The following is a 10,212-nucleotide window of genomic DNA, read 5'->3' on the forward strand; positions in this document are numbered from 1 at the left end:
ATCGCATGTTAGAGGATCACAAAAAAGGATTGTACCCCTATTGCGAAGATGGCAACACAAAGCTCGGTACCGTACATGAATTGTTGCAGTGGAAGGCAGATAATGGTGTTCCTGACAAAGTATTTGAGAAGCTACTGAAAATATTGAAGAAGAAGCTTCCAAAGGATAATGAATTTCCCGACAGTACGTACGCAACAAAGAAGGTTGTATGCCCTCTAGGATTGGAGGTGCAGAAGATACATGCATGCCCTAATGACTGTATCCTCTACCGCAGTGTGTACGAGGATTTGAACGCATGCCTGGTATGCGGTGCATTGCGGTATAAGATCAGAGAAGATGACCCTGGTGATGTTGATGGTGAGCGTACCAGGAAGAGATTTCCTGCCAAGGTGGTGTGGTATGCTCCTATATACCACGGTTGAAACGTCTATTCAGAAACAAAGAGCATGACAAGTTTATGCGATGGCACAGAGAGGACCGTAAGTAAGACAGGAAGGTAAGAGCACCCGCTGACGGGTCGCAGCGGAGAAAAAGCGAGAGAAAGTACTGGAAGGAGTTTGCAGGTGACGCAAGGAGCGTATGGTTTGGTTTAAGCGCGGATGACATTAATCGTTTTGGGTAGCAGAGCAGCAATCACAACACCTGGCCCACGACTGTATGTATCTCTATAACCTTCCTCCTTGGATGTGCATGAAATGGAAGTTCATTATGATGCCAGTTCTCATCCAAGGCCCTAAGCAACCCAACAACGACATTGATGTGTACCTAAGGCCATTAGTTGAAGAACTTTTATAGCTGTGGAATGGAAACGGTGTACGTGTGTGGGATGAGCACAAACAGGAGGAATTTTAATCTGCATGTGTTGCTGTTCGTAACCATCAATGATTGGCCTGCTCTCAGTAACCTTTCAGGACATACAAACAAGGGATACCACACATGCACGCATTGATTAGATGACACCGAAAGTATATACCTGGACAAATGCAGGAAGAATGTGTACTTGAGGCATCGCCGATTTCTTCCGACCAACCATCAATGTGGAAAGAAAGGCAAGCATTTCAAAGGCGAAGCAGATCACCGAAAGTATATACGTATTTGCTATGGTCAATGATTTATACATAATCTTTGGAAAGAGTCCCGGTGGACTGTTTGTTCCGAATGACGCTGAGGGACGTGCACCCATGTGGAAGAAGAAATCTATATTTTGGGACCTACTCTACTGGAAAGACCTAGAGGTTCGCTCTTCAATCGACGTGATGCACGTGATGAAGAATCTTTGCGTGAACCTGCTAGGCTTCTTGGGCGTGTATGGGAAGACAAAAGATACACCGGAGGCACGGGAGGACTAGCAACGTGTGCACGAAAAAGACGGCATGACTCCAAAGCAGTATGAAGGTCCTGCCAGCTACGCTCTTACCAAAGAAGAGAAGGAACTCTTCTTTGGATGCCTGCTCAGTATGAAGGTCCTGTCTGGATTCTCGTCAAATATAAAGGGAATAATAAATATAGCAGATAAAAAGTTCCAGAACCTAAAGTCTCATGACTGCCACGTGATTATGACGCAACTGCTTCCGGTTGCATTGAGGGGGCTTCTACCGGAAAACGTTCGATTAGCCATTGTGAAGCTATTTGCATTCCTCAATGCAATCTCTCAGAAGGTGATCGATCCAGAAATCCTACCATGGTTAAGGTGTGGTGTGGCGCAATGTCTTGTCAGTTTCGAGTTGGTGTTCCCACCATCCTTCTTCAATATCATGACGCACGCCCTAGTTCATCTAGTCGACGAGATTGTCATTCTGGGCCCTGTATTTCTACACAATATGTTCCCCTTTGAGAGGTTCATGGGAGTGCTAAAGAAATATGTTCGTAACCGCGCTAGGCCAGAAGGAAGCATCTCCATGGGCCATCAAACATAGGATGCCATTGGGTTTTGTGTTGACTTCATTCCTGACCTTAAGAAGATTGGTCTCCCTCAATCACGGTATGAGGGGAGACTGACTGGAAAAGGCACGCTAGGAGGGGACTCAATAATATGTAGGGACGGGTATTCTTGGTCTGAAGCACACTACACAGTTCTACAGAACTCTACCTTGGTGACCTCGTATGTCGATGAACACAAGAACATTCTGCGCTCCAAACACCCAGAGCAGCGTGACGACTGGATTACATGTGAACACATCAGGAATTTCGGCAGTTGGTTGCAAACACGTGTCAGGGGTGACAACACTATTTCTTATGAGCTTTACTCATTGGCCAGGGGACCATCTTCCACTGTATTGACTAATAAAGGGTACGAGATAAATGGGAATATATTTTACACGATCGCCCAAGATCAAAAGAGCACCAACCAAAACAACGGTGTCCGCTTTGATGCAGCAACCAAGAGGGGAAATGACACATATTATGGTTACATAGTGGACATATGGGAACTTGACAACGGACATGATTTTAAGGTCCCTTTGTTTCAATGCAAATGGGTCAATCTGTCAGGAGGTGGGGTATAGGTAGACCCATAGTACGGAATGACAACAGTGGATCTGAACAATCTTGGGTACATAGACGAACCATTCGTCCTAGAAATGATGTGGCGCAGGTTTTCTATGTGAAGGACATGTCTACCAAACCGAGAAAAAGAAATATAAGGAAGCGAATACATCATACGATGAGTCAAAGCGCCACATAGTTCTTTCAGGAAAAAGAGACATTGTAGGATTGGAGGGCAAGACAGACATGTCTAAAGATTATGAAAAGTTCCATGAAATTCCTCCCTTCAAAGTCAAGGCTGACCCAAGCACCCTGTTAAACGATGAAGAATATCCATGGTAACGGCACAATAAGCAAAGGACACAAGCAAAGAAAAAGTGAAGACTTTCTCTCCAGAACTATTATGATGATGCTTTTGATCTAGAATATCACTGCAGTTACATGTGAAGAAATGAAATGCCTTGTGTAATAGACGAGTTTTCGTATCAAACCCTAATACTTCAAAAGAGATTGTCCGTTTTGTACACGAAGTGCATCTAGTTTTTGCCGTAACCCTCTCAACTTTTTAGCACATGCTAGGTGGGTGAAATGATGATACCTTGACAATTTTCAACTTCTTCAGAGTTCATTTGTAGTGATTTTCAATTTCAGTGTCATTTAGCTTACAAAAATCAGTAAATGCATGAAAAATACCAGATGAAGTCAGAAAGGGTGTAAAATTGATGATGTGGCTTTGAATAGTCCATTTTGAACACACACAAAGTCTAGAGTTCAAATAAGTTCAAAAAAAATGAAATCCCTTTGTAACAGATGAGTTTTCGTCCGAAACCCTGATACTTTGAAAGAAATTGTCCATATTGTACACGAAGTGCATCTAGTTTTTCCCGTAACCCTCTCAACTTTTTAGCACATGCTATGTGGGTGAAATGATGATACCATGCCAACTTTCAACCTTTTCAGAGTTCATTTGTAGTGCTTTTCAATTTAAGGGCCAGTTAGCTTAAAAAATTCAGTAAATGCATGAAAAATACCAGATGAGGTCAGAAAGGATAGAAAATTGATGATGTGGCTTTGAATTGTTCATTTTGAGCACACAAAAAGTCTGGAGTTCAAATAAGTTCAAAAAATGAAATGCCTTTTGTAACAAATGAGTTTTCGTCCGAAACCCTCATATTTCGAAAGAGATTGTCCGTTTTGTACACAAAGTGCATCTAGTTTTTGCCGTAACCCTCTCAACTTTTTAGCACATACTATGTGGGTGAAATGATGATACCATGCCAACTTTCAACCTTTTCACGGTTCATTTGTAGTGCTTTTCAAATTAAGGGTCATTTAGCTCATGAACTAATAGCAAAAAGAATGAACTAATAGCAAAACGAATTGACTAAAAATAATCAATTAAAATATTCTGTTATGATCAACTAAAACAAAACTATAATATTCTTCAATAGCACAAAGAATCAACTAAAATGCTTTTATAAAACTCCAATAGCAAAAGGAGTCAACTAAAAAGTATTTATAAACCTCTAGTATTATTAAAACTAAAATTATATAAAATTTATGCAACTAAAATTTTCAAAGTATTTTCTGTTCAAAACATTAAAAGCAAAAAGGAATTTTCATAAAGAATTTTTTGTTAGAAACTTTAATAGAAAAAATAATTACCATAAAGATTTTTTGTTAGAAACTAAAATAACAAAATCTGTTTTTGAATATATTGATAAAACACAGTAATATTAAATAGCAGGAAAAAGAATCACTCCAAAATCTATTTTTATAGTAAAGTTGATCACAAACTAGTGATTCACACAAATTTCAAAGAATTCAAATTTGAACTATTCAAATTTGAAAACTAATGGCACTAACAGAATTGAAATTTAAACTATTCAATTTTGAAAAGTAATGGCACTATTCAAATTTCAAAGACTTCAAATAAATAATGCGAAAAACAAAACAAAAAACTATGTTAGCGTTCCAATCATAAGTGCATATGATCCAAGTATAGAAAGTATGTTAGCTTATGCCTCTCCCTCATGTAAAATTGCAAGAATGATTACCGATCTTGTTATTGATTGCCTAGGGAGAAATGACTTTCTTGTTGACAAAAGTTATCACTTTTATTACCTTGCAATTTATTCATAGTTTTATTCTCGCAAAGTACTCGTAGTTTTATTCTTGCAAAATAGTTTCATACTTGTTTTAGGTAAAGCAAACGTCAAGTGTGCGTAGAGTTGTATCGGTGGTCGACAAAACTTGAGGGAATATTTGTTCTACCTTTATCTCCTAGTTGGGTTCGACACTCTTATATATCAAAGAAGGCTACAAACTATCCCCTATACTTGTGGGTTATCAAGACCTTTTTCTGACGCCGTTGCCAGGGAGCAATAGCGTGGGGTGAATATTCTCGTGTGTGCTTGTTTTCTTTATCACTAAGTAGTTTTTGTTTTCTGCTCTAAGTTGTTCTCTATCTTTAGTGGATATGGAACATGAAATACAAAAAAAATTAGTTGTACTTGCTACTCATGGAGATGGGGAACCTCCTAAAACCCTCGGTGATCGTTATGAGAAAAATATTAAACGCTACTTTGATAATCCTGAGAAAACACAATTCAACTTCATAATGGGAGACACATTGGATCAACATGAATACTTTAGGGATTATCGCTTGACACAAAAAGGGAAATTATTATGGGATCAAACTCATATGTTGCATTGGTATGCTCGGGAGCTATACTTAAGATATGATTATACTTGTTGCTCTAGGATGAAGGCTCCACACCTTCCCTTTTTGTGCAAATTTAACGATAATGAAACCTTGGCTTCTTATTGTAAGTGCATCTAGTACCACCCCTAGTTGGTTTTGGAGTATTGATGACAAACCTGGTTGAGGGACTAATGTGTTTGTGAGAATTGCAGGATAACACAAGTAGAAGTCCCTCATTGATTTGGTTTTCCTACCGGGGATGACCCCTAAAAATGTATGAAGACATTGAAGTCAAAGGTGGTATGTGAAGTCATTCACATTGAAGACTATAACAAGAGAAGACATCGCGTGAAGACTATGGAGCGCGAAGACTTAGTTGTTTCGTCGTTCTTTTTCTTCTGTGTTGAGTCATAGGAACCACCGTACTGTTAAGTGGGGTCCAAGTGAACCAGTCAGAATGACTGAAGTGATGCTTAACCAAAATCTATGTCTTCGAGCGAAGACAATGAGAGCAAATCTTATCCAGTGCTGGATAAGTCAGCTTTGCTTGTAGCTCAAGTAAAGGTGCCGTGTGTGTTTGAAATCTGACCATTGGAACACGTGTCAGTTCCTTAGTGACCCAGGGTCATTTCGGACAAATCAGGTCGGGTTTCCTAGTGGCCATAAATAGCCCACCCCTACACAATAAATTGGTTGGCTGCTTAGAGTTAGTGCACGGCTTTTGTCGTTAGAGAGCAACCCACCTCGAAGCCTTTGAGAGAGAAATCCTTGCGATGACAAAGCCCTAAACACCTAGAGCCAAAGAGTGTTAGGCATCACTTAAGTCTTCTTGTCTGTGTGATCTGAAGTCTTATTACACTTGAGGATTGTGAATCCTCCAGCCGGTTAGGCGTCGCGTTCTGAGCATCCAAGAGTCATTATGGATAGCCGGTGAACGAAGTCTGTGAAGGTTTCGAAGTCTACCTTGAAGACTAACCAGAGTAATTGGGCGAGGACTGGGTGTCCTTAGCTCAAGGGGAATAAGGTGAAGACGCGGTCTTCTGAGTTGAATCTCAGCCTCCCTAACCAGACGTACAGTTGTCACAGCAACTGGAACTGGTCCAACAAATCATTGTGTTCAACGAGCCACTGGTTCTATCCTTCCCATCTCTTATTTGCAGATTGGTCCTTGTGAAGTCATTGCCTGTTTACATTATCTATTTGTCTTCACTGTGTGACTGCTTGTTCTGATTGGCTTCATACTATCTTCCATCCTGATCTATACTGCCTAGCTGCTATTAGTCTTTGTGCTTTCATTTCATTGAATACTTGACTATGGCTTGCTTAGTGTAGTCTACCTTCCGCTGCATGGTAATAGGTTTATTTCTATCGTTTGTCTTCAAAACTTCCATGTTTTGAAGACTTTCATAAAAATCGCCTATTCACCCCCCCCTCTAGTCGATCACTAGCACTTTGAATTGGTATCAGAGCAAGGTACTCCCTTGTTCTGTGTGATTCGGTTTAACCACCTGGAGTTTTAGCTACGTCGACTGCAGGGATAATCAAAGTCTCTGCTATGTGCCATGTCTTCGATGGAACTGAATATCCCTACTGGAAGAATAAGATGCGCATGCATCTGGAAGCCATTGATGTCCACCTTTGGTATGTTCCACTGCCAAGAATATCATCTGTGGTCATCTGACCAAAGGACAGTATGGCCGTGTGAGTGCTCTGGAAACATCTAAGCTAGTCTGGGACTGGCTCTCCAAGGTCAACGAAGGCGTCTCAACCCAGAGAGATCAAAGAATCAGTGTCCTTCGCAACCTCTTCAACCGCTTCAAGAGAAACAACAATGAGAATGTTCAGCTCACGTTTGATCGACTCACTGACATCATAAATGAGCTTTAAGCTCTCGGCGCTACTGAGATCACCAAGCATGAAATCGTCAAGACACTCCTGAGATCACTTGACAGCTCGTTTGACACCCTAGCCCTGATGATTCAAGAATGCCATGACTTCAAGACACTCGATCCGTCTGACATACTTGAAAGGCTCAACACACATGAGTTTCAGCTTTCTGAGAAAAGAGACATCTACGGTCCCAACTATGGGCGAACTCGTGCTTTGAAGGCAAAAGCTATTTCCTCATCTGAAGAAGAATTTGACTGCAGTTCTGATGATCCTGAAGACATTGGAAAGGAGCTTGCTATGCTTGTGAAGAAGTTCCAGAAATTCTCCAAGAAGAAAGGTTTTAGAAAGTCCTCATGATCCAACTCAAGGAATGATGAAGCTTCTACTCATGACTACAAGAAGAGAACATGCCACAAGTGCAAGAAACCTGATCACTACATCTCTGAGTGTCCGAAGTGGGACAATGAGAACAACAAGAAGAAGAAGAGCAAGGAATATGATTCTGACGACAAGAAGAAGAAGAAATACTCAAAGTCTTCTTCCAAGTCTTCCTCAAAGTCTTCATCACACAAGAAGAGCTCATTTGACAGAGCTCGTGCGTTTGTTGGCAAGGAAATGGATTCAGAGGAGGAGTCTGCTTCTGAGGTGGCGGAGGTGGAGTCTGAGGAGGAGTCCGATTCTGGCATTGCAAGTCTGGCTACTGCCTATGTTGCCAAGTCCATCTTTAACACTGAAGACAATGACTTCATCACCGACGCCGATGCTAATGACAAGGACAACTCCGCTTCCACCTACTGCTTCATGGCACGCGGTGCCAAGGTAAACTCACGCACTACTCACTATCAAACATCCAGTGAAGATGACTCTGATTGTGGTTCCAAACCCAGCTATAAAACACTTGCTAAAATTGCAACTAAACAACAGAAAGCTATGGAACATATTCAAAAACTGTTAGACAAAAGCGGTGACCTCTTAGATGCTGAAATGACTGGATCTTAGTCCTTAATTGAAGACATAAAAAATCTTCATGTTAAGTATGAGGAACTTGAAAGTCGTCATGAAACGCTCTCAACAACACATGAAAAGCTTTCCTATGATTATCTTCAAAGGAAGCAAGATCTTGAGAAATTGAGAGAGGCTCATGAAGATCTTCAAAAGGAAAACGAGACACTTCGCGCCAAACAGATCAGTTCCGCTCAGGAAGGATTTGAACCACCATGTCTTAAATGCATTGAGCGTGACAACACTAATTTTGTTGCTGGATGTTCTACTGCTGCTACAGTTGCAATATCTTCAACTGTTGATGTGGTAACTAACCCCTCTACTGAGGATGCCACTGCTATTGCTGATGAAAATGCTAGGTTGAAGACATTGCTTGAAACAGGGATGTACAAAATTCTGAAAGGGCATCAGACACTATGTGATGTCCTGAAAAGACAGATCTTGAACCGAAACCCTAGGAAAGAGGGTGTTGGGTTCGAAAGGAAAATGATTGCTGATGGCTCTTACTTGAAACCTGAGCAGTACCCCAAAACCACATGGGTTGCTGCAAAGGAACCTTCAGTGGATCCATCCACCCTATCTGGCTTCACTTGTGCTAATCCCATTGTTATTGATGAATCCTTTGATGCAAACTATAAATTGTTTAAGAATGAGAATGGTGAAGTGTTTGCCAGGTATATTGGTACTAACTGCAGGAATGGGCCACCTATGAAGAAAGTCTGGGTGCCGAAAAAGTGTCTGGAAAATCTTCCTGTGTATGTCGTCATGACACCACAAGTGAAGAAGACAAACCCCAGACCACAGGCTTCATATGGTCCAAAGGCTTCATACAGACAGAGGACTCACCTGAGTCGCACTAACGCAAATGTTTTGCAGGGAAACCATACTCAGGCCTATGGATATGAGCGCGTTTCATCAAACCGCCATGTTCATAAGACTAAGAACTACTCTGCTTATTCTTATGAGTACTATTGTCCACCTGCAAGACTATTTGCTAGGGCTCCAAAGCCAAAGTTCTCAGATGCTGCACTTAGACTCATTGCTTCGAAGCCACCCTTGAAGATGTGGGTGGCTAAGAAAGCTTAACTCTCTTTTCCAGGGAAGGGTCTCCAGCCGAAAATCAAATGCGTCTGTAGCTATTGCTGGGGACCTTAAACATCTTGTAGGGCGCAAGATCAAATGCCCAAATGGTCATATTATGTATTTTGTTCCCAAGTCGCTTGCTACTTGCCCTATCAGTCCTAACCTCGATCTAAGCTTTCATAATCCACTTTCTCGTCAAATGTCTATGCTTCACAATTCTCTTCGTGAAGCCTATCCCCCTAATTGCACTGTAGGGTATGACACCAGCTGCTTCAGAATGGATTATTGACAGTGGATGTACTAATCACATGACTGGCAAGCGAAGTCTTCTCATGGACTCAACCTTACGTCCATCTGACAAGAGTCACATCACATTTGTTGATACTGGTAAAAGCAAGGTATTGGGTCTAGGTAGAGTTGCAATCTTAAGGGATCAGCACATGGATAAAGTGATGTTTGTTGAATCCCTTGGTTTCAACTTAATGTCTGTCTCAATGCTTTGTGATTTGAATATGATTGTGATGTTTGGAAAATATCGTTGCCTTGTTCTAATGGAATCTGTCAAGTCTCTAGTATTTGAAGGGTATCGGAAAGATGATTTGTACATGGTAGATTTCTCAGCAGGACCACAGCTCGCCGTACGTCTTCTTGCAAAAGCTTCAGAATGCTGGCTCTGGCATCGGAGGCTAGGGCATGCTGGCATGAGGAACTTGCATACTCTTGCAAAGAAGAAGCGCTTCATAGGCATCGAGGGCGTCAAGTTCAAGAAGGATCACTTATGCAGTGCCTGCGAAGCAAGAAAGATGACGAGGGCCAAGCATCCCTCGAAGACAATCATGACAACGACTCAACCGTTCGAACTGCTACACATGGACCTCTTCGGTCCCACTCACTACTCAACTCTTACTACTACTGCTTGTCTCTATGGCTTCGTCATTGTTGATGATTATTCAAGATATACATGGGTGCATATAATCCTCTACAAGACTGAAGTGCAGGATGTCTTCAAACGCTTCGCCAATCGAGCCATGAACAACTATGGCGTCAAG

The sequence above is a fragment of the Triticum aestivum genome, chromosome 7A (assembly GCF_018294505.1).
Source record: "Triticum aestivum cultivar Chinese Spring chromosome 7A, IWGSC CS RefSeq v2.1, whole genome shotgun sequence".
NCBI lineage: Eukaryota > Viridiplantae > Streptophyta > Magnoliopsida > Poales > Poaceae > Triticum > Triticum aestivum.